Raw genomic sequence first — 23135 nt, 5'->3', positions numbered from 1 at the left:
TCCTTCCTTCTGATATTCGGTGATTTCAACATAGCCAGCCATCAAGGTGGGGGAGTGATGGTTATAACCTACAAAGATGATCTCATCAAGTAGTCCTCCATATGCCACCTCTGCCTTTAATAGAGCTCAAGTTTATTATCTTTCATGAATTCAATTACAGTCCTAACTTGTCCGTTCACCATTAGCAAGTACTTATTAACTTTCACTAGGGACGAGTGTTGTTGTCTTTAGGTGGGATTATTCCAACCCCATCCACAAGGGACTAACATTCTTGGAAAACTGTCAGAAATGTCCTACAAAAACAAAGGGTGTATGCTGCAGTGGGTTCTATCAACGAAAGATCCAGTAGAGTCTGGTGTTTCTTTTAGGGTCCCTTCCATACCTGAAATTATTGATATGGGTGTTGCACTTAATATCTGTCAGACTGTCATGCACTATGCTTAAAGGAAAGAACTGCATATTTAGGATAAAGAAGCAACTCCATAGTCACAAAGCAGCGATTCATATTTAGAGCACCTGTAGATTTTACATCAAGTCATCAAAACTTCCTCTTACCTGTATTCTCCAATGTCATGACCGTCTCTTGTTTTTCAAAATTACGGTGTCCTTCAGCGCTCGTTGAAGTACCCATTCTTTTTAATATCCACAATGAACGGATGGATAAACCTCTGAAAGATTTTGGCATCTTGATTCACCAATATAAAGATAATGCCCAGGTTTATCTCATTCTCTACTTCCTGAACATAACATACTCTAACGTACCTTGTATTTGTAAAGTGCACATTCGGCCCTGGGTCTCTTGCAGCTGAAATAACAGGTGTTCATTGTTTCGCAAATCAATGGTCCACACTTTTAGGTCTCGGCTGGCGAAAGCCGCGCGCATGCGCTGCTCTCGGCATCCGAGAGCTTCTTGGAATCGATACGGTCGAGGAAGGGGACTTGAAGCCCTGCCCCCTCTTCCCATTGGCTCGCATCATAGCTTAGGCTAAACGCAGGCTTCTCATTTAAAGGAGGCTTTTTAGTCTCTCCTTGTTGCCGCCTTGTCTCCTTTTGGCCCCGCCCATCAGGATTGGATCTTTCACATGCGGCGTGATACTGTCTCCTTTAACTGGTCCCTACGCACTCTTTTCCACCACACTTGACGCCGGGCTCAGCTGTGCAGGGCGCTTTTCACATTTGCATATGTTGTTTATTTAAATATTTTGTAGCGCGGTCCGGCCGCGCTTGGTTATTTACTTTATTAGCCAACCCGTGCTTGTTCTCAGAAGAGGCACTGCAACACTCCGAACCTAAGTCACACACCTGCTTCAACCCACTACTGCCAGCAATTCCCCGAAGCAATGACTGGTTAATACTTTCTTACAGCATTTCTGAGGGAAGTCGCAGGGACGACGTGTGATTTAAGCTGCCGGAAACCCGATCTCAAAGTGTCGGTAGGAGCAGAAGTTTTTAAACAAAACATTGCTAAATCGTGTGCTCGCTGCTGCTGCAGCAGGCCAATTAGACGAGCTGGGAGCTCGAGCAGGTTGTCGCCAGGCTTAGCTGCAAGAACAGCAAACATGCTTGAAAGCAAACAAACGGCTGGACAGAGTGTGGCCGTTGGAGGGCTTAGTGGTGCCGCTGACCCCTGCGTCCCGGACCAGAGCTTGAAAGAGTCTGTGGGGTAATTCACTCTGACATTAGTTAGCAGCACGAATTACCAGAAAGCGATTAATCAGGGAAAGTCTCTACACAGAAGGAGGGTAAATTAACCGCTGCTAACATTCGGAGCAACTTTAAGTTGCAGGTAAGCGGCCGGGCCAGGTGTCAGGCAGGGGTGGAGGGCATCCGTCTTCCTGGACTCTCCTGGGGTCACTGGTGGCTCCTTGGAGTCCTCAGCCATTTATCTGCCTTCGAGCAGGAACATTATTTATTCATCCAGGCGTGACGAAATACTCAAGTATTTTGTAAACAAAGCGCAACACCTCTCCCAGAGCAGACACTTCTAATTTCCTGTATGCAGCAGACACAAACACGACCCATTGCATACACGCCCGCCCTTTTTTTTTTACTAAGCTTGATACGAACACAAGAGGCCTTTAAAAAAACACCTGTGTGAAATAATGACATGGGGTGAAATAAAGCCATATTTCAGTGTGATTACAAAGATAGTGGTGGTAGCGTCAGGTTTTCTGCTTCATGGCGCCCTTACCCATGTACATGTCATAGCATTGAAGTGTAGCAATACACGTAACAGTGTGTGCTATACTAAAATACTAATCAATTTTTTTCACGTTTCGAAGAACACCCAATTTTAAATAAACTAAATGGGACCTCTTAAGACAAAGTAATTTACCCAGGCCCACACTATTTGTCAACTGCGTGAGCTGGGATTACCAAGATCGACGTTTCTGAACTATATAAACTGTGAGGACCATGAAAAGCATATAATTCCCTGGTGAAACGTGTGCCAGTGATGTAACTTGAAATGTTGGTATGGTGATGACCTAAGAACAATAGCTATAACTGGAGGTGCAGTGGACCCCTCAGTCAGCTGTGCTCCGGTGTCGCTTAACCTGTTGCATTATTGATAGCTACGCCCCTGATGCTACCTACTCTACCAGCCACAATAGGACTACAAGTTGTAATAACACTGCCCAGTAGGGGCACTGGGGGGCTGCTAAGCCTCCACCCTGTTCAGGGTAGCGCCTCACAGCGCTGGGGCTGCAGGGACATATGCTATGCCCGCGGTGATGCTTGTAAGAATTCCAACAAACATGGTCGTCACGATGGTCAGAACTGGACCTGTCCTATTACTACTGACCCTTCTGCGCTTCTATGCAAGCAAAGGTTTTTAGAAGATATGGACAGAAATTACAGCACCTCCTCTGGACACTACTGGCCTTCGTATTACCATTTCAGACACTCACACGAAGTTTTTGAGCTGCCGAAACACGAGAACTCCAGTAAAAAAAAGAAAAAAGGGCCGGCACGCACTAGCATTTGCAGTGAAACAGCATGCGGCTTCAATTACAGCATTAAACAGCATTACACGCGGCTGAGCAGCAGCAGGTTCCTTGTGCATTGAGTCTACTGAAATAAGTGGGCAGAACGACCTCTTAACATTAACCAGGGAAAACGCTGCTAACTATTGCCAATGCTTTACTTTGTTTCACACGTTTTAATGACCAACGAAATAAACCGAACAAAGAGTGTATTAAGATCTTCACATTTAATTATGAAACATAAATGGAGATATTCTAAAATCCTGACTAATGTCTATTTTAAAATCATGGAGAAAGTATATAAACAGATTTTGTCTTCAGAGGTGCATTTTCACAGCATTTCTGTATGTGTAAAGAAAAACACAGCAAGGTGGTAAGAAAGACATGGGTGGGAACGGTACTAAAGGGTTATGTTTTCCCCCGGTGCAGTCTAAACTCGTCGTTATGCCTTCCATGGGTCAAAAGAGAGGATGTGGCCTAACGGCTACAGCGTCGAACTCGAAGCTGGACCGTGTTCGAGTCTTGACAGGAACGCTCAACATCCTGTAATTCTGGGCAAATTATTTTATCTCCCCGTGCCTACTAAAATGAATGTGTTGGTGCTTATGTAAAACGCTCTGATACCATGGGTTCGAGTTTGCGCTATACACAACTCAAAAATGGACGAAAGTGCAACAATACTGCAGATTTCCATTCTGCAGAACGCTGATTTTTTTATCTTTTTCCGTGCACAAATGCGGTCAGGTAGTAAATCCCAGGTTAAATTTGTGCATGGAGGTAAAACCTAAAGTCAGTACGAGAAATAAACAAGCATTTACAATGCAATGGTCTCGGCATTGTTAAAGTTAGAGCTGTTGGCATTGCTCATGACATTATTCTTGTTTATGTTTTAGTTTTTAAAACATTTAAAGAAATGGCATTGTTATTTTTTACAATGTCAATAGCTTAATCACTCTCCAATGCGAGATCTATTGCATTTTCACCCACACACAGAGCCACACAGGACAGGAAGGAGACTCATCCTCGGTCATATTTCCCGCTCTTTGTCTGGGGTCATATGTTGGAAGCGTCTGTTGTACGGCACGCCCTCCCGGTTACGAGCAGAGCACACGGTGGCGCTGAGGAACCTCAGACACGAGCCGCAAGTTCAGTCATAAATGCACACATCTACATGTGTATTTTCTTTGGTTGGGGGGGGGGGGGGGGGGGGGGTCAGTCTTTAGAAAATGGACCCTAACCAGTCAGTGCGGCGTCGCCTATGAATAAAAATCTAAAAGGCAGTTTTTAGTTAGAAACATTAAAAAGTAGTATGAAATGAGGCATGATTCTAGAGCGGACTCGCATGTAAACTGACGTTTGGCAACTATACGTAGGAAAGTGAGGTTCGTCACAGCCCCGAGATAAAAATCGTGTTTTGGGAGAAAACGGATAACCCCAATGTTTGCCCCATGCCCTAGACACATGTATATAGGCTTTCACCGCACCCCGGCAGGCAACCCACAGCTGGCTCACACCTGCTCCTGTCTCAGGCAACACGAGGTGTCTGAGGCCACGCGTCACCGCCAGGAGTGCCTCCCGACAGCACTTCTCTTCGACACTCACCTGTGATTCAGCCTGAAAGAAACCCCCACTTTTGTTCGTGGCTCGCACGGGCTGCCCCAGTACTCACCTGTGTGCACGCGGTAGTGCGCCTTCAGGTGCGAGGACTTGCCGTAGACCTTCCCGCATCCGCTGTGCGGGCACCGATGCCTTTTGTCGGCGCCGCCCCTGTCCTGCGGGTGTGGAGTGGGTGGCGGGGATGAACTGGCCCTGATGTCGCAGGTGTCAAGGGTACAGTCCTCCTGCTGCCCCATGCGGGGGTCATGGGTACAAGTCCTCCTGCTGCCCCGGGGGCTGGGAGCAGGGCTGCTGCGGTCCTCTTGCTCTGGTGACGGTGGGTTGGGGGCGACGGGCAAGCTGCTGGGGGGAGGGTACTCCAGCGCTGTTGGGTACTTGTTGAGGTCCAGCAGGCTCCGGACGATGGGCAGCAGGGTACAGTAGTCCTTCCAGGTGTCCCAGAGTCCGGCGGGGCGCTAGTGCGACGAAGCAGTATGTCCCAGCATTTCTGAGAAATCCGACGGAGAGGGGGCTGCCCTGCCCACCCCTGCAGTTTCAGCGCCTTCACTTCTGTTCTGTCTGCGCGCACGCCGCTCAGAAGCATGCTTAACTCCCCCTTGCTCTCTCTTGCCGGTTCTGTGTGCTCATACCCCCAGATTCCAGAACAGCGCCTGCTGGCCCGGCATTTCTGGTGCTCGGGAACTCCATTGGTAATGAGGGGGCAGGCTGTCCTTCAACACAAGGAGGCGGGCCAATCACAGCCAGCAGTGGGGCTCCAGCGTGCTACCTATGCATTCACCAGGAAGAATATTAAAAGGGCGATGGCACAAATGGCAAGGTAGGGCCAGGGGACATAATCAGAGCCTATGTGGCATGTCTCCAATGTATTTACTGAAGTAAATACATTACACACAATTTCAAAACTGGAAAGCACATTGACCATCATCTCCCGGGCCACGCAGCAGCAGGAGCTCGCCGACTTGGTAACCATGTTTCTCCGAGGTCAGCCAGAAATGCCTTGGAGAAACGCTGCGTCATTTTCAGATTCGTGAGCGTGTTTTTCTTTCTCTCCTCTTGCCATTGGCTGGAATGTTTACATTCCAGAGGAGAGAAAGAAAGTAAAAACACGCCCCCGAATCCGAAAAAGACGGGGCTTGTTTGGAGAGACAATGCTCTTCTCCAATGGCTGACCGGTATTTCAGAGGCCAGCCAATGGAGAAGGTCAAAAAAAGGGGCGGGTTAAAGCCCCACTCCTAACATTAAATCTCGGAGCGAGACTGCGCAAGCGCAGCCTTCGAGCCGAGACCTAAACAGCAAGTCAGTGCAAATTTTGTCTAGATTTGTATTGCCGACTAGAGAGCGCCGGGTCTGGTGGCTCAGTAGACTAATGCAGTCACTGCAGGAGCCTGTGTTCGACCTCATGGTCACAGGTTCGAGTCCCGGCGGGTCACTCAGCTTTTCATCCATCTGAGGTCGATAAAATGAGTACCATTGAGTTGGGTAACAATAAACATCTGTTATTGAGCACCCAGAGACCTATGGGTGAACGTGCGCTTTACAAATACTTGTTATGTTATAGAGCTCCAAACTTGGTAGCCCCAGAATCAGCTGCCACAACACTAACCAGAGTTATCCGTTGACCCATTGAGGCCTTATGCATCTTCAATCACTTTACCTGGCTTATCCATCTTTAACTGGGCAGCAAAAGGAATAGACGCTGTTCAGTAAGGGGCAGAAAGCAGCATTTAACTTAATGTAGGCACATTTCCACAACTTTCCACCGTATTAATATCAGAAAATAAAGGCATGGCGTCTATTTGGGGGCCAGTTTAGTGATTTATCAAATTATGAACATTAAATACAAAAATATTTATTACAGATTTCAGAAAGTCATTCAAAACCTGGTGCAAGTTATATCACCGAGATTGATGGATGATTGAAGCTATTGTTAAAGAGAATAAGTTACATAATTGGTAAATCAGGGACAATGAATGGCTGAGAAGGACACAAATATTTTGTAATAGGTGAATAAATATTAATGTCCTCAGTAGGAGTTGTTTTGGAACGTTCAATTCAGTAATACTGCACCCAGAATTCCTGACACTGGAGCGTGTGGTACCTCCGAGCTGTGGTAATACCACACCATTACAGGCTTGCCCTTGAGGAATGCAGGATAAGCGAGGCAAACCATGTTTGTGCATGGATTGCCACACGGTTCTTCCACATTTCAGGCACATTCCCCATGCCCATTTTGCCAGATTGTTTCCTGGTAATATGTGTGCAAGGAAAAAAAAACAGCAATGTGAAGTTCCTTGGCAGCTCCAAGCTCGGATTCTGTCATAACCATATCTTTACCGCTAAATCAGTAGTCGCCATGGTCAAGTCAGGAGGAAGACACAACTTTGCACAGAAAAAACTGGTGATTCAGGCCCTTTGCTTTGTGCATCCCTTCTTGCATGGTCTTGCAACAGTGGACACCATATCTGACATGAACTATATGCTCAAGACCTCCAAGTGTTTTGATAAAAAATTGCAAGGACTGTATAAAAATGTGTTCAGATCTTCACTAGTGACAGTCTTCTAATCCACAAAAAGGGGCCAAGCATCATCCTGCAAACTGCCCTCTGATTTCACCACTTGATGGGATGGGGAATTTACTTGCCAACATTCAAATATTTCTTATTTTTTCTTCATGTCAGGCAGAAGAGAAACAAGTAATCCCAAACAAAGAGACGGAATTTAAATACATTTTTTGACTTCTAACAATTAAATCCTTTTAAACACTCTCCTTCAAAATTATGACAGTAGGTAGAATACATTTAACATTAACAGAGCTATTCTAACAGAAAATAGATTGAAGCAAGTCTGGCTTTTAGCCACTCTTCTGTTTACAGTATATTTGGTTGATGGTCTCTTGTGCATGGACAGGGACTCATTCTCCCAACAAACTGTGTGCTTATGGTCTCATTCTTTTACACCGAATGGTCATTAGTCACCACTGAAGTTTAAAGGAGCTCTTGGAATTTTCAAAAGCTAACCACTTAATAGTATACATCAAAAACAAAAATAATGTTTTTTACTAAAAAGAAACCAAGCATTAAAAATGCAATAGGTCTTGCCTTTGATTAAGTTAAAACCATGTGCTTTGCTATCCAATACCATTAGCAAAGCGAATGGCTTTAACTTAATCAAAGGTGAGACCTATTGCATTTTCAATGCTTGTTTTTCTGTACCTCAGAGATGAAAAGCTGTGGGTATGCCAGAAATGAGATGAGGTCAAACACAGGTTTCTGGAGTGGATGCTTACCTCCATTGAGCCATCATGCTTGAATGGAAATCCTCAGTTAAAAATATACATACAGAGAAGGAAAAAAGAATCTCAAATGCAATGTGTTGAAGACCGAATTTCTTCTTCTCATTCCCAATCTAACTGAGGCACAAATCTCTCTGGTATGATTCCTTTAAGTCAGCTAATAACTCATAACTGGCCATCTCTGCCACATTCTTGGGTTTCCTATTTTACACCAATCTTAACCTCAAAGGCTACACCACATTAATTTATTGGATCAGTCTGCCAGATTCCAACTTCACAAACTCAGGATGTCAATATATATTCTCTTCCCACAGAATTTGAAACTGCCAATCAAGCCTATAGTAATCTTTGGTCTTTATTTTCCCTTGTCACTGACATCCTGTCACCTTATAACAAATTGTATTGGGTCTTCTACTGCAATCATGTCAATTTTGGGGAGTGCTTTGAAAGAGCAATTTATAAACAGAGGTTCTGCGTTATTCATCTATTTTTCATTAATGTATTGCATTTTTCTTTTTGTTGCTGGTTTGCATGACCTATTGTAATTAAGCTGAACTTTATAATCTACGTTGCTGGTGACATGTTATTTCACATCACCTATGCAGCATCTATGTGTGCACCCTGTATGTTGTATTTTTCCATATCTCTGCACATATTGGTACTAAAGCAGTCTTATGTCACCACTGTCAATCCAAAACAAATATGGCTGGGGGCTAAGAGGGGCGAGGGGAAGCAACATGGAGTGGGGTGCAGGGGCAAAGAAGAACAGGAGTGAGAGGAGAGCAGGGGCACAGAAGCATATGGACAAACAAGAGCAACATGGAGGAGTGGGATAAAAGTACGCAGAGGATAGAGAGCAACATGGGGCATGGAACCGAAGCACACAGATGAATGACAGCAACATGAGGGGGGACAGAAGCACGTGAGAGAGGACAACATGAGCGCAGATGAGGGACAGAAGCACATGGGTGTTAGAGAGTGACTCGAGGGCACAGAAACTCACGAGTGAGAGGCCAAGATGAGCGCTGGTCAGGCACGGGAGCACAAGTGACCGAGACAGAGCAGGGGGAGAAGCACATGAAGGAGCCAGCTCAAAAACACGTTCATTCTCAGGCGAGCTTTAAAAACCTGGCTCTTCAATCGTCATTGTGCGTGTCCTGTGTTATTCGACTGCCTTAGCGCCGGGACACCTCCGTTGGAGGTAGCTGCGCGCTTTACAAGTATCAAAATAAAATAAAATGGAGTGCTTAAACAATAAGAAAAAAGTAGTTACCAAAATGCGAGGAGTGGAAAGTCAAAAATACTTTGAACATACTCCATGGAAGGGACAAACAAGCAGAAGTGGTAAAACCCACAGAAACTAACAAATAAGAAGCAACTAAATTATACAACCAATCAATGGAAAGCAATAGGCGGATGCTAAGACCACTGTCAGCTAAAAATGTGTCTCGCAAAAAGAGTGCATGGGCTGTCTAGTACACGAAGCCCAAAGATTAAAGATTTAATAAACGCTATCCCATTCACCAAGTGGAAAGAAGGTGTTGAGGCAGATTAAGTTGGTATTCAGAGATGTCTTTGTGAACACGCATATCTAAAATTGCAACCAAACGCATAAAAACAGAGCTCTCTCCTCATTCCCTTTATAGGAGATCTCTTATAAAGGTTTCCAATGTGTTTTTTTGGTATGAAATTCTGCAAGGTGGACATTTCAATTTACCTCCTTGACAGTGGAGCACATTAAATGGGAGTCTGACCTAGAAATGTATTCTTCAGAGTAGGGGGACACCAAATGCATTTAGATCAGCACAGTTGCGGACAGTAGAAACAACGATAATACAGGAGGAACCCACGGGTGCACACTAACAAGTATGGCTCCCTGCTTCTGAAAATGAAGAAAATCTACAAATGGAAATACCTTAAATAGGTCACAAGGTAAGATTGATGTGCTCATTCTTTAGTATAAAGAAAATCATGAAATGAACCACAAACACGGTCCTTGATAATAAACAACACAAAACAATAAGCAAGTTTAAAATGTGCACAATTACGATTTGGCATAGTGATAAAATGTCACAATTCAAAATATTCTGAAACAGATACACAACTGTTTTCACAATCTGGTCATTACCATTGTGAGAAAGCAGTAATGGTAAATTTGAGCATGGGATTATTTTTCTACCCATGCATGAATTGTCCATTATTTGTGATTTTTGTTTGAGCCAGGTGAGTGTCAGAAGCAGATCTCTGCAAACTCCTAATTCACAGATAAATGAACGAATCACACTCACTGCAGCTCTTTTCCCACAAGCAGGTTCAGACCTGGTGCAGGACTCACGTGAGGGAAGAAAAAAATGTAGCAAGGGTCCAACTGTGTCCCCTACCTCCCTTCCAAGTACCCCTACAGCAACCCTCGTACAATGAATGTAAGTGTACGTATCGCATTCTACCCCTGAATTAGAGAAATTAAACCCTTTATATTTTCCTGGCGAGGGTCTTTGAGCCAGATGTGCGATCCGTTTTTGCATGCGCAAACAGGCTTGCGACCCATTTGCGCATGCAAAAACCTACAGGGCCATGTACAACTCCTAAATAGCAAGTCACCATTTATTTGAGACAAGCTATTTAGGAATTGTGAGTCGCAATTAGGAAAGGAGCGAGCCCTTCCTAATTGTGCCCGCAAATCAATGTACAAATGTTTTGTGACCGCAATGGCAGTCGCAAAACACTTGCAAATTACCACACTCTTCAAGAGGGTGGTAATGCAGTCGCAATTTGGAAGGGGTTCCCAGGGGACCCCTTCCACTTTGTGACTGTCTCTAAAAATATTTAAGGGTAGGCAGTGGTCCCAGGGAACACTACCTGCCCTTAAAGAATGAGACTAAAACGTTTCTTTTTTTTAAAAAAAAATGCATCCTATTTTCCTTTAAGGAAAACGGGCTGCATTTTAAAAAATCTGCTTTATTTAAAAGCAGTCCCAGACATGGTGGTTTGCAGAGCCCAGCAGGCCACCATACATGGGAGGGCCTGTCATTCCCAATGGGCTCGCAAATTGCGAGAGGCTCATTAATATTAATGAGCCTTGCAATTTGCAATCCCATTGGGAATTGCAAACAGTGTTGAACACACTGTTGTACATGCAAAATAGTGCCTCGCAAATTGTCGCAAAAGACTCACAATTTGCAAGGCGCTATTTTGCGGTCCTCATCTGACCCTTTAAGACTTACGCAGTGGAATCCATTGAAGGTTCAGAGATGTGCTGATGTAGTAGACCCTCTTACCTAATCTAGTTGGGCTCAATTGTGCCAATAAATAATCCAGCAGGCACACTTCCTATTTAGTATTTGTGGAGGGCTAGACCAGTTTCTGGACGTGGGAAGTCACTGTGAATCAGAACATGCAGGCAGGAGCCCACAAGGACTGTTCCAAGGAGGAGCAGAATGTTCAATGGAAATGGGCATGCAGCACTTTGTGATTCTAATTCGGCAGGTCCGACAAAGTAGTTAAAAGCTACTTGGCATAATAAAGCATATCATTGATCTTTAGGAAAGGCCAATAGCAGAGGGATATGTAAATGAATGTATGGAATAGGAGAGATGCCACGGTCTATGCGTAACAGAATCTTCATAAAGGTAACTCTATTCTACTATTGTGTCCTGGTTTGCTCCCTTTTCCAATTTCTGGGTCGAGTGCAAAGTAAGGAGAAATTGAATGACAAATTGTTTATACATAAAACTGTTTATGCACGGTCCAGTGTACAGATAACAGGCAATTTTGTATGATCACGCACCCGAGGAACGTGTATAAGGACATGTCTGGTATATAGAAAGGGTATCAAGTATAAGGCTGCCAGGGTTACATTGACAAGAATGTGGTCTTTTCACAGACAAAAATATGGACATACTGATTTCTTAAGAATCTCCATCTCTCCCAATCAAGGGTACTGCTCACTTAAAAAAAAAAGAAACAAAACATACTGTCTATCTAATGTGGGGTTGGCAGACAACATTTCAACTCCTCATAGCCTTCTGACCATGTATTAAACACTGATGTATCCCATCTATCTTAAAGATAGATTTTGTTTGATCACTTTTGAAATTTTAACATACAAAAGCACAGATTTGCTTTTAGATCACTGAAGAAATATGTGAATAAGAACAAGAAAGGAATAGAGCAAAAAAATTAAACAAATGAGACTTTCTAGATAAATAAAGTGGGCTTAAATAAGACTGATAATTTAATATGTTATGGATAACAATGACCTGACAACTAAAAAAAACTAAGTAGGAAGGAGAAAAGATAAGGATAAATCTAAAATTAATTAGCAGTCATGGACAAATTAAAAAGGAAGACAGACTAATGTTGAACATAATTATGGCTGGTGACTTCTGGGCAACAATACCATGCAACCATAAGGGCTGAAACAACAGCAACATGATATAACAAATTAAAGCAAACGGTTTTCTTATTATGCTAAGAAAAGCCAGAACAAACAAAAAATGGAAAAGATTGAACAGTATCAACATGTGTCGGTGACATTAAGAGATTAGTGAATGTTATCGGGACCAGATTAATGGTAGGGAAGAAAGCAATGGACTTCGGGAGAAGGGATGAAATACTTAGCAAACAATGTGTATTTTATAAAGTTGTAGGTTGTATACTGAGCAGGGGAGATAAAAGAAAGGCAACACTTACGTAATATTTACATGTCAGTAGTAGATAATACAGAAAGAAATATTGAAATGGAAGAAAATAATGAGACATGACCTGGAACTGAAATTATGCTCGAGTTTTTTGCAAGTTACAAGAATTTAAAGATGTAGCTCGGCGAATCGGGAGAACATGGCGCCTGCCGGCTGAGCAGACGCTCGCGTCTGTGTTTCTCTCCCTCTGCCGCTAGCCAGAATTCCACCTACCTGGCTAACTTCTTTTTTTTGATCCTCCGTTCTTTCTGATTTTTTCTGCACTGCGCTGAGTGTAAGGTCACCGATCCCGGGACCCGCAGCGTTGACGGATGATCTGTAGTCTTGGTGTCCCTCGCCCGCCCTGTCTTCCGCGCCAGCATCGGGTGTTTCTTTGGAGCAGCGAGAGGGGAACTAGAGAAGGCGGAGTGTGTTGGGGATGGTCTGACGGTCTTGGCCTCCCCCACGGTCTCTCACGCAGTTGGTGACATTGACTCTTACTGGGTCGAGGAGGCTCCTGTGTTTGGAGATACTGATGCCCAACCGGATCAGCACCCTCAATCTCTCCCACATTGTCAGGGCGCTCAGGACGATAAAGACAGTAGGAGGTATTCAGGAAAACGAGGTAATATTACCAAAAAACCAAAAGAGAGGCAAGGTAAGAAAGCTGGCAAAAATGTGCTTGGAGGGGAAAAACGACAATTCAAAGAAAATGAGAAAGTGAGTGGCGACCGGTCAGTGGGGAAGGGGGCTAAAATCACTAAATCTATCCCAGGCATATCTAAGACTACCAACTTGTGCTGTGATAACTCAGCCTTTCAGAGGTACCAGGTTAAAGGCAGGAGTATAAAAAAGGGAAGACTAAGGCTGTGTCTAATATAGTGAAGGTCACCCCCTCCTTAAGGTCCTTTTTCAGGGTACAACCAGAGGTCTTACTCATTACAAAACAGGGTGAGATGCAATCTACAGGCTTATCAGGGATGGACTCTGAACTACCCATGACGGCTATTGTCCCCCTCACTGACTTAGATACAATCATTGAAACTGTTCTTCCCCCCGTTGTTGCTGGAACTGAGGCTGCCAATACTGCTGCTGCTACTGCCGGTCAAACTTTAGGCGAAGCTGGGTAGGACGCAGGATCAGGCTTAGACAACTCAGAGCAGACTGGGCCCCTCCCCTCTTCATTTTCAATCTCGATGGAAGCCCCATTTGGATCTTTAAAGGAAGATATAAAGCAAGGTTTTGCTGTGTCAGCTGCCAATCAATGGGAGATCAGGAGCTCATGTGAGATATTAGAAAAGAAAGTAGATCTCCTAAATACTAGAAAAGAATCCCTTGAGCATTCTGTCGAGGAGTTAAAATCCAGTTTAGGGATGGCAGAGGCAAAAATTCAAGAGCTCCGAAAAGACAAGGTTGCCTTGCACGAAAGAATGGAAACGTTGGAAAATAATTCCCGTAGGAATAACCTCAGGGTTTTGAATATTCCAGAAGGAAAAGAGGGCTCCGACTTGAGAAATTTCATGGCAAACCTGCTAAAAGAAGCCCTCCCACTCGAGGATTCGGTAGATTCTTTGATAAAAGATATACAGAGAATCTATAGGGATCCTTTCCTGCTGAATCCAAATAGGACTAAGCCAAGGAAAATTCTTATTAACTTTCTGACTTATGCCGTGAAAGAAAAAATCCTGAACTTGGCCTTAAAAATGAAAACAGTAAGAAGCAAGGATCTTACCTTTGAAGTTCGTTAAGATCTCTCGAGAGAAACACTGGAAAGACAATGGGAGCTTGGGAGAAGAATGGACAATTTTAAGAAGATCGGCGCTACGGTGCAACTTAAGTTCCCTACCTTCCTGAAGGTAATGCATAATAATAAAATGCATAACGTCAGGTCCATTCAGGAGGCAGATGAATTGCTGGAAAGCATCGGTAAAGGGACCCTGTAAGCAAATTAATCATTAAGCTATGGTCTGAAAGGTTGAGGCAAGGGTCATTATCTCCGGTAGTCACATGAGATATATCACCACGGTTTATGAGAGAAAAAAAAGGGGGAGGAAGAAGGGAATGAGTAGGTGATTAACGAAAAGGAAAAGAAGAAGAAAAAAACACATATCTATATGTAGGTATGTGTGTATATATATATATATATATATTCACTGAAAAAACCAAAGGTTTCAGGGGCGTTATAGTTAGGAATTGGCATTTAAAAAACCTTCGAAATTCACTGAAAAAACCATAGGTTTCAGGGGTGTTATAGTTAGCTGGACATTTCACTCGTACAAAACCCTAGAAATTCCCCCGTTATAGTTAGTTCAGCTAACTATAACTCGCGCCCCCGCAATGCACTGCTGATGACGTCACATATTACACCACTCATGACATGGTCAGTGACATCACTGATGACATCACTGATGACATCTCAAATGACATCTCTGATGACATCACTGATGACATCATCCTGTGACTGTGTGTTTCTGTAAATTTTAAATATGTTTTATATATTTATAGTGAAAGGCCTGTGGAAGAATGAGTGGCTGTACAAGAGTGTGAATGGATGATTTTCTAGGTGCGTAACTGACTCTATAAGTGAGTCATTAAATGTATCTTACTGCAGACTAGTGACTAAACTGTGTGAATGTCTGTATGTTTCTGTCTGTTGGTGTATAAGTGGCTGCATGGTTTTGTGAATAGCTATATGAGTGTCTATATGGGTTATCGATTGGTTGTCTGAGTATCTGTATGGGTGCCTGAGTGTTTGTGTGGGTAGGCTGTGGGTGACTGTGCACAGATGTGTGAGTGGGTGATTCTATGGGTGCATGGTTTTAAGAGTGCATCTGTGATGAACTCTATGGTTGAGTGAGTGTATGTATGGGTGTGTTAGGGATTGAATGTATATCTCAGTGGTACATTTGTGACTAACTACATATGTGAAAGGCAGTATATATGCGTGTAAGAGTATATAAGTGGGTATATGTGAGAGTGTGCAATTGTGAGAGTGGCTGTATGGATGAGTGTGGGCTTGTATCAATGATTGTATAAGAGCGTAAGAATGTGGTACTATTTTTAGTAAGTGAACTTGAGTGTGTATAACTGCATAGGTGAGTAAATGGGAGTGTGATTAATTATTTGCATGACTGACTAGGTGTGACAGTACCTCTATGGATGATTGGTGGTGTGTGAGTGTCTATGTAGGTGTATAAATGCATATGATAGTCTTGTACGGAGTGACTAAGTATGAGTTAATGTACATGTGAATGAGTGGAGGTGTATGTAGACCTAAGAGTTAATAAGTGGGTATGTAGCTATTGGTATTGGAGTATCTATGGTTTTGAGAATGGACATCTGAAATTTTGAATTTGTGTATCAACGCTTAAATTAGGGTGTGAGAAGATGCAGTAATTTATAACGATGATGATGTCATCAGTGATGTCATCAGTGATGTCACTGACCATGTGATGTAATATGTGACGTCATCAGCAGTGCATTGCGGGGGCGCGAGTTATAGTTAGCTGAACTAACTATAACAGGGGAATTTCTAGGGTTTTGTACGAGTGAAATGTCCAGCTAACTATAACACCCCTGAAACCTATGGATTTTTCAGTGAATTTCTAAAGGGTTTTTTAAAAGCCAATTCCTAACTATAAAGCCCCTGAAACCTTTGGTTTTTTCAGTGAATTTCAAAGGTTTTTTAAATGCCAATTCCTAACTATAACGTGCATGAAACCTATGGTTTTTTCAGTGAATTTCTAAAGGGTTTTTTAAAAGCCAATTCCTAACTATAAAGCCCCTGAAACCTTTGGTTTTTTCAGTGAATTTCAAAGGTTTTTTAAATGCTAATTCCTATCTATAACTTATCTCTGAAGATATCATGAAAAGCATTCTTTTTTAAAAGTAGGGTGCACATTAGTTTTATGGAAAAGCATCTTTGTGATTGGTTAAGAAAAAGCAGTTTCAACGTGGAGTACATATCATAGGATAAAATTTGCTCAGCTCAACCACACCTGCTACTTGCATTTGGAAGGCACTGTTCGAACTTAAAACAATCATCAAATTTTAACCTGCACGTGTCATTAAATGTTCAAGAAAATGTTACAAAAAAATATCAAAGTTTTAAAAAATTTATGAACTTTTAACCTGCACGTGTTGTAGAATGTTCTAGAAAGTGTGTTGATAGAATACGTTGCACTTCTGACATGTGTTGTTGAATATTAAAAAAACGGTTCATATGGAAAATTAAAAAGAAACCAATAGAGAAGTTTTGAAACCTAAAAGAATCAAGGAACTATTCTAATTTATTCTTTACATGTATTTATGTGTGCAGCAACAAAATTATAGACACAACAGCACCAGGAAGAGGAAGAAGCAGGGAGTGGGGGGATGAGGGGAGATGGGCAGAATGGCACACATGCACAATTAAGTACAGCACAAGTATAGACAAACAATGGCCAAAATGAAACACACCAACAAGGAGCACAAGTCACACAACCCGCCAACATCACACCACTGAACGAGCATAGAAGTGAAAACCACGCTGCATTCATACAGGATGTGTACAAAGGCCAGTCGTTGGTGTTGTGGGATGTCTGCGACCGTGGTCATCATGGATGAGATGCCCAGCATGTGGCACATGGTCGAGTTCACTGTGTGTTATGTTGCCAAACGGCTGCTCCTCCCTCCCACGAGCCCCCACACTTTTTTACGGTGAGCTGTTGTATCTCGTGCACTCGTACGGCACGCAATTGTAATGCCTATTTGCGCATGTCCTGCTACATTCCAACAACATCTCTACAGTGTCGTTTGGAGGTGGTACATGCCACTTTACAACATCGACTGCTGCGGCTCTTGTAACAAGCCACACCAGAACACACAGACACACTTACCGCACTTCCTGTACACGGACATGTCCGTGACACCCCGTTCCCCTTGCCGGATAGGCACACCCCTCCACTGACCTGTGAACCCCAGACCAGCACACGCCAGTTGTGCGTGCAGGAGGATGCGTACGTAGCTACACATCCAGGCTCACTGCCAACGCTGAGGTGACAGCACACTGTGATGTTGCAGGGCTCGTACCTATCATGCTAAGACAATGACCACAGGGACACACTTACTAAGATATGAGTTTGGGGGGCATTGGCGGTCCTGGAGTTGTTGAAATGAGTCTTCTGGCCCTCATGGATATCCCTGTATCATGCTCATTGACTTTATGGCACCTGTGGGTGTTCTGGTGTGGCTCTTGGCTGTGTTCCCTTTCATGGTGCAGGTAGTTGTCCTGCTTAACACCAGCAGAAAGCAGGTGTAAAATCCCTGGTGCTAACGTGTCTTATCGCCGGAATTTGTTTTGCATTGCAATTAGTGTGAAAGTTGTGATGTGATTTTTTTCGTATGCAGAACAATATACGAACTGAGCAGTGTATCTCGTCAAGATCCAGCACCTGACGCACTATCCCAATCAATATAAATACAATGAGATTTCTTAATAGATTTCGTGTGTACACTAAGTGCAGCCAATACCTCAGTGCAATACAATACAGGATTTTAGTATTTAGAATAAATCACAAAGGTGCACCTCATGTCTTTTTGCACGGGAACGGCTACTCTTCATTTCATTATCAGCACTTTAACGGAAGTAAAGTTGAGATAAATCTAACACACTATTCAGAAGTTGGTGCAAACTACAGATATCACTAGTATTCCAGCGATAAGTGCCCCAAAATTTAACACCATGGTGGACTCCATCAAATAACAGTAATATGAACAAGAAAGAGTCACACAGCAGTTAAGAGAACAATCAAAAACATTATTAATTTTTTTTTCAAACTTAATTTTTTATAATAAATATATAAACGATAAACTATTTTCAAAGTTTATATTTTTATTAACATAAATATAAACAATAAAATAAAACAAAATGTAACAACAATAATACAAAACAACAAAGCAGAACACTCCTGTGGGAACCATGGATGTCGACGACAGACCTGGAAAATCAAAAAGATTGTTAAAAAAACAACAACATGGTATTCTTAACAAAATACCACAAGAAACAAATCACAGATATATAAAATGTATACAGCTAACAAAATTTTATAAGTTTAACTTACAAAAACTGTAAATGTTGCCGCTTTAAAATATTTACCGAATCTGAGGATTTTTTTTTGCAGAAGGCACCACGCCCACAACGTTTTTCATCAGTGGTGAAGACATTTTTAATTTTTTCTAAGGGGAAAACAAAGACCAATGCCACCTTCTTCATTCGCAAGATTTACCAAAGAGTTCTGTTACGAGGGGATCCTAACAAAAAATACTCGTGCGGCACAGCAAGTATGATGAAACACCTAAGGACCCTTCATCCAAACAATCTTGCACGAGAAGAGTGCAAACAGATGAAAAACACTCCTGTTCTGTATCTGTAAAAAAGAATCACAAATAAATGTATATTAATAACTTTCAAATTTATACTATTCCATTACTGTACAAACACATTATATAAAAACTGACTAAGAAACTATGTCCCTGAACCACAAGTGTGACGATCGTTAAAACACTACATGCATAGTGCATACTACTTTGAAGCAGTTCATGCCCTAAAGCCTACCTCACTAAAAGACTACATGCTAACTGACTAAATGATTACAGTACTATAAGGAGACACACTGGGTGAGTGACAGGGTGTTTGCTAGAAGAGTATGAATACTAACTAGAGAATTGAAGGTGTGAAAGATAACTGTGTAGGTGATTAGAGGCCTGCATCAATACTGCATAGGCATTTAAAGCAGTCCATGTGCTAAGGCCTGGCTCACTGCATGACTACTTGGGTACTGACTGAATGATTATCGTACAGCAAGGAGAGTACCTAGGCGAATTTATAAGTGCTAGGATTTTCGCACAGGGAATGGACTAGTACTTGGTACTGAATGAGTCACTAGAGGAGTGCAAAGGCAGTCACAAGTGCTGGACTGTATGGATACTGACTAGGAAATTGAAAGTGTGAAAGACAAGTGTCTAGGTGGTTAGAAGACTGCATGCATAGTGCATAGGGGTTTGAAGCAGTCCATGTGCTAAGGCCTGGCTCAGTGTATGAATACTTAGGCACTGACAATGATTAGAGTACTGCAAAGATAGTATCTTGGTGAATTTATAAGTGTTTGGGTTTTAGCACAGTGAATGGATTAGTACATGGTGCTGAATGGGTCACTAGAGGACTGCAAAGGGAGTGACAGGGTATTTCCTGGAAGTGTATGGACACTGACTAGGGAATTGAAGGTGAGAAAGACAATTGTGTAGGTGGTTAGAGGACTGCATGCATAGTGGATAAGGGTTTGAAGCAGTCCATATACTAAGGCCTGGGTCACTGGATGAGTAGTTGGGTACTGACTGAATGATTAGAGTACTGCAAGGAGAGTGCCTGGGTGAATTTATTAGGGTTTGGCGCAGTGAATGGATTAGTACATGATGCTGAATGGGTCACTAGAGGAGTGCAAATGGAGTGACAGGGTGTTTGCTGGAAGTGAATGGATACTGACTGGGGAATTGAAGGTGTGAAAGACAAGTGTGTAGGTGCTTAGAGGACTGCATGCATAGTGGATAGGGATTTGAAGAAGTCCATATGCTAAGACCTGGCTCTGTGCATGAATACTTAGGCAGTGACTGAATCATTAGAGTACTGGAAAGAGAGTGTCTTGGTGAATTTATAAGTGTTTGGGTTTTGGCACAGTAAATGGATTAGTACATGCTGTTGAATGGGTCTCTAGAGGACTGCAAAGGAAGTGACAGGATATTTCCTGGAAGTGTATGGATACTGACTAGGGAATTGAAGGTGTAAAAGACAAGTGTATAGTATGTTGGAACACTACATGCATACTGCATAGACATTTGAAGCAGTCTATTTGGTACTTAGAAACTGACTAAATAATCAGACTACTTCTAGGACAGTGCTTAGGTAAAACTTTTAAATTTTCAGTTCTGCCACAGTGAACAGAATAGTACATGGTACTGCACATTAGTGTCAAACCCTGACTCATTTTATCAATGCATAAGCAAAGATTAGCTTCTAATGCTACTAAAACTTGACAACATGAGAGGTTTTAAATTAGTTATCTGTCAGCAAATACACGATGTTACCAAATGCCTCTCTCACAGTGGTTCTCAAATGCACACAGACTCACAGTGTGATTCTAGACAAGCACCACTATCCCTAGGAGTTTACCAAAACTCATTCACTACAGTGGAAGTGGTAAGCGAACTGCACACAATCTTCATATTTCAGGACTGCACTTTTATGTCAAAGCCTGACTCATATAATCAAAGCATAAGCAAAGACTGGCTTCTAATGCTACTAAAACTTCACAACATGACCGGTTTTAAAACAGGTATATGTCAGCAAATACACGATGTTACCAAATGCTTCTCTCACAATCCTTACCCAAATGCACACAGACTCACAGTGTGAGTTTAGACAAGCAACACTATCCTAGGAGTTTACCAAAACTCATTCACTACTGTGGAAGGGGTAAGGGGACTGCACACAATCTACATATTTAAGTACAGCACATCAGTGTCAAGGCATGACTCATTTAATCAACATATAAGCAAAGACTGGATTCTAATGCTACTAAAACTTCACAACATGACAAATTTTAAAACAGTTATCTGTCAACAAATACATGATGTTACCAAATGCTTCTCTCACACTGATCCCAAATACACACTAACTCACAGTGTGATTCTATATAAGCACCACTATCCCTATGAGTTTACCAAAACTCATTCACTACAGTGCAAGTGGTAAGGGAACTGCACACAATCTACATATTTCAGAACAGCAATTTACTGTCAATGCCGGACTCATATAATGAAAGCATAAGCCATAACTGTCTTCCAATGCTACTAAAACTTGACAACATGACATGTTTTACAACACTTATCTGTCAGCAAATACACGATGTTACCAAACACTTCTCTCACAGTGGTTCCCAAATGCACACAGACTCACAGTGTGATTCTAGACAACACTTTCCCCAGGAGTTTACCAAAACTCATTCACTACAGTGGAAGTGGTAAAGGAACTGCACACAATCTACATATTTCACGACTACACTTTAATGTCAATGCCTGACTCGTTTAATCAACGCATAAGCAAAGACTGGCTTCTAATGCTACTAAAACTTGACAAAATGACAGGTTTTAAAACCGTTATCTGTCAGTAAATACACGATGTTACCAAATGCTTCTCTCACAATCCTTACCCAAATGCACACAGACTCACAGTGTGATTTTAGACAATCAACACTATCCTAGGACTTTACCAAAACTCATTCACTACTGTGGAAGGGGTAAGGGGACTGCACACAATCTACATATTTAAGTACAGCACATCAGTGTCAAATCATGACTCATTTAATCAACATATAAGCAAAGACTGGATTCTAATGCTACTAAAACTTCACAACACAACAGGTTTTAAAACAGTTATCTATCAGCAAATACATGATGTTACCAAATGCTTCTCTCACAGTGATCCCAAATGCACACAGACTCAGTGTGATTCTAGACAAGCACCACTATCCCTATGAGTTTACCAAAACTCATTCACTACAGTGCAAGTGGTAAGGGAACTGCACACAATCTACATATTTCACGACTGCAATTTACTGTCAATGCCGGACTCATTTAATGAAAGCATAAGCCATAACTGTCTTCTAATGCTACTAAAACTTGACAACCTGACTGGTTTTAAAACAGTTATCTGTCAGCAAATACACGATGTTACCAAATGCTTCTCTCACAGTGGTTCCCAAATGCACACAGACTCACTGTGTGATTCTAGACAAACAACACTATCCCTTGCACTATATCAAAACACATTTCTTCATCTAGAAGTAGTACTACATTTTAGTATAGAAACATAACATAACTCATTTCACAAATTCATAAACAATGACTGGTTTCTAATTCTACCAAAATATAAAAATTGCAGTTATCTGTCTACAAACACATGAAAAACACAAATGCCAATCACAGAATGGTTTCTACATGCACACACATTGTAGAGAAAAAAAGTACTCCCTACACTTTAGCAGGAAAATTAAATTAGTCTGATTAAAATCAAAATAGTCTACATACATCCCCTCACAATTAAATAACTCATCTCAAGTTCTTTTGTAGATTAAGGAGTATATCAATCACTCACCATATTTTCTTTTACAGAATCTCTGCACTGTGCACCTCTCAGCAAAAGCAAAGAATGAAAAAGTTTCCCTTTCATTTTCCACACATATACATGTAAACATTCAAATCACAATCCTTCGCACATAAATTCAAAAGCAAACACACATTTCTATTGTTTAAACATTTCAACCCTTATCAACTGAAATACATTTCAACTATTCCCCCAATCTGCCTTCTGCCTGTTACCATAGAAACAGGTCATGGAACACTGCACTGAGCTCACAGGTCACAAGTTCAGCACACAATGTTCCTACACAAGACAGGAAGTGTGCTTGACTTTTCAACATATCAGCTAATCATATATAATGTTCCTTACAATCTGTTTTTGTTAACCAA

At 42.0% G+C, this 23135-nt stretch overlaps 1 protein-coding gene across 2 annotated transcripts in view; it reads right to left on the bottom strand.

The window, feature by feature from the left end:
* CDC42BPB (CDC42 binding protein kinase beta) overlaps positions 1 to 23135 on the bottom strand; it is a 1057701-nt gene that overhangs the window by 820400 nt on the left and 214166 nt on the right. The window lies entirely within an intron of this gene.

This window comes from Triturus cristatus, chromosome 9 (genome assembly GCF_964204655.1).
Source record: "Triturus cristatus chromosome 9, aTriCri1.1, whole genome shotgun sequence".
Classification (NCBI taxonomy): domain Eukaryota; kingdom Metazoa; phylum Chordata; class Amphibia; order Caudata; family Salamandridae; genus Triturus; species Triturus cristatus.
This window is presented reverse-complemented; position numbering and strand designations above follow the sequence as displayed.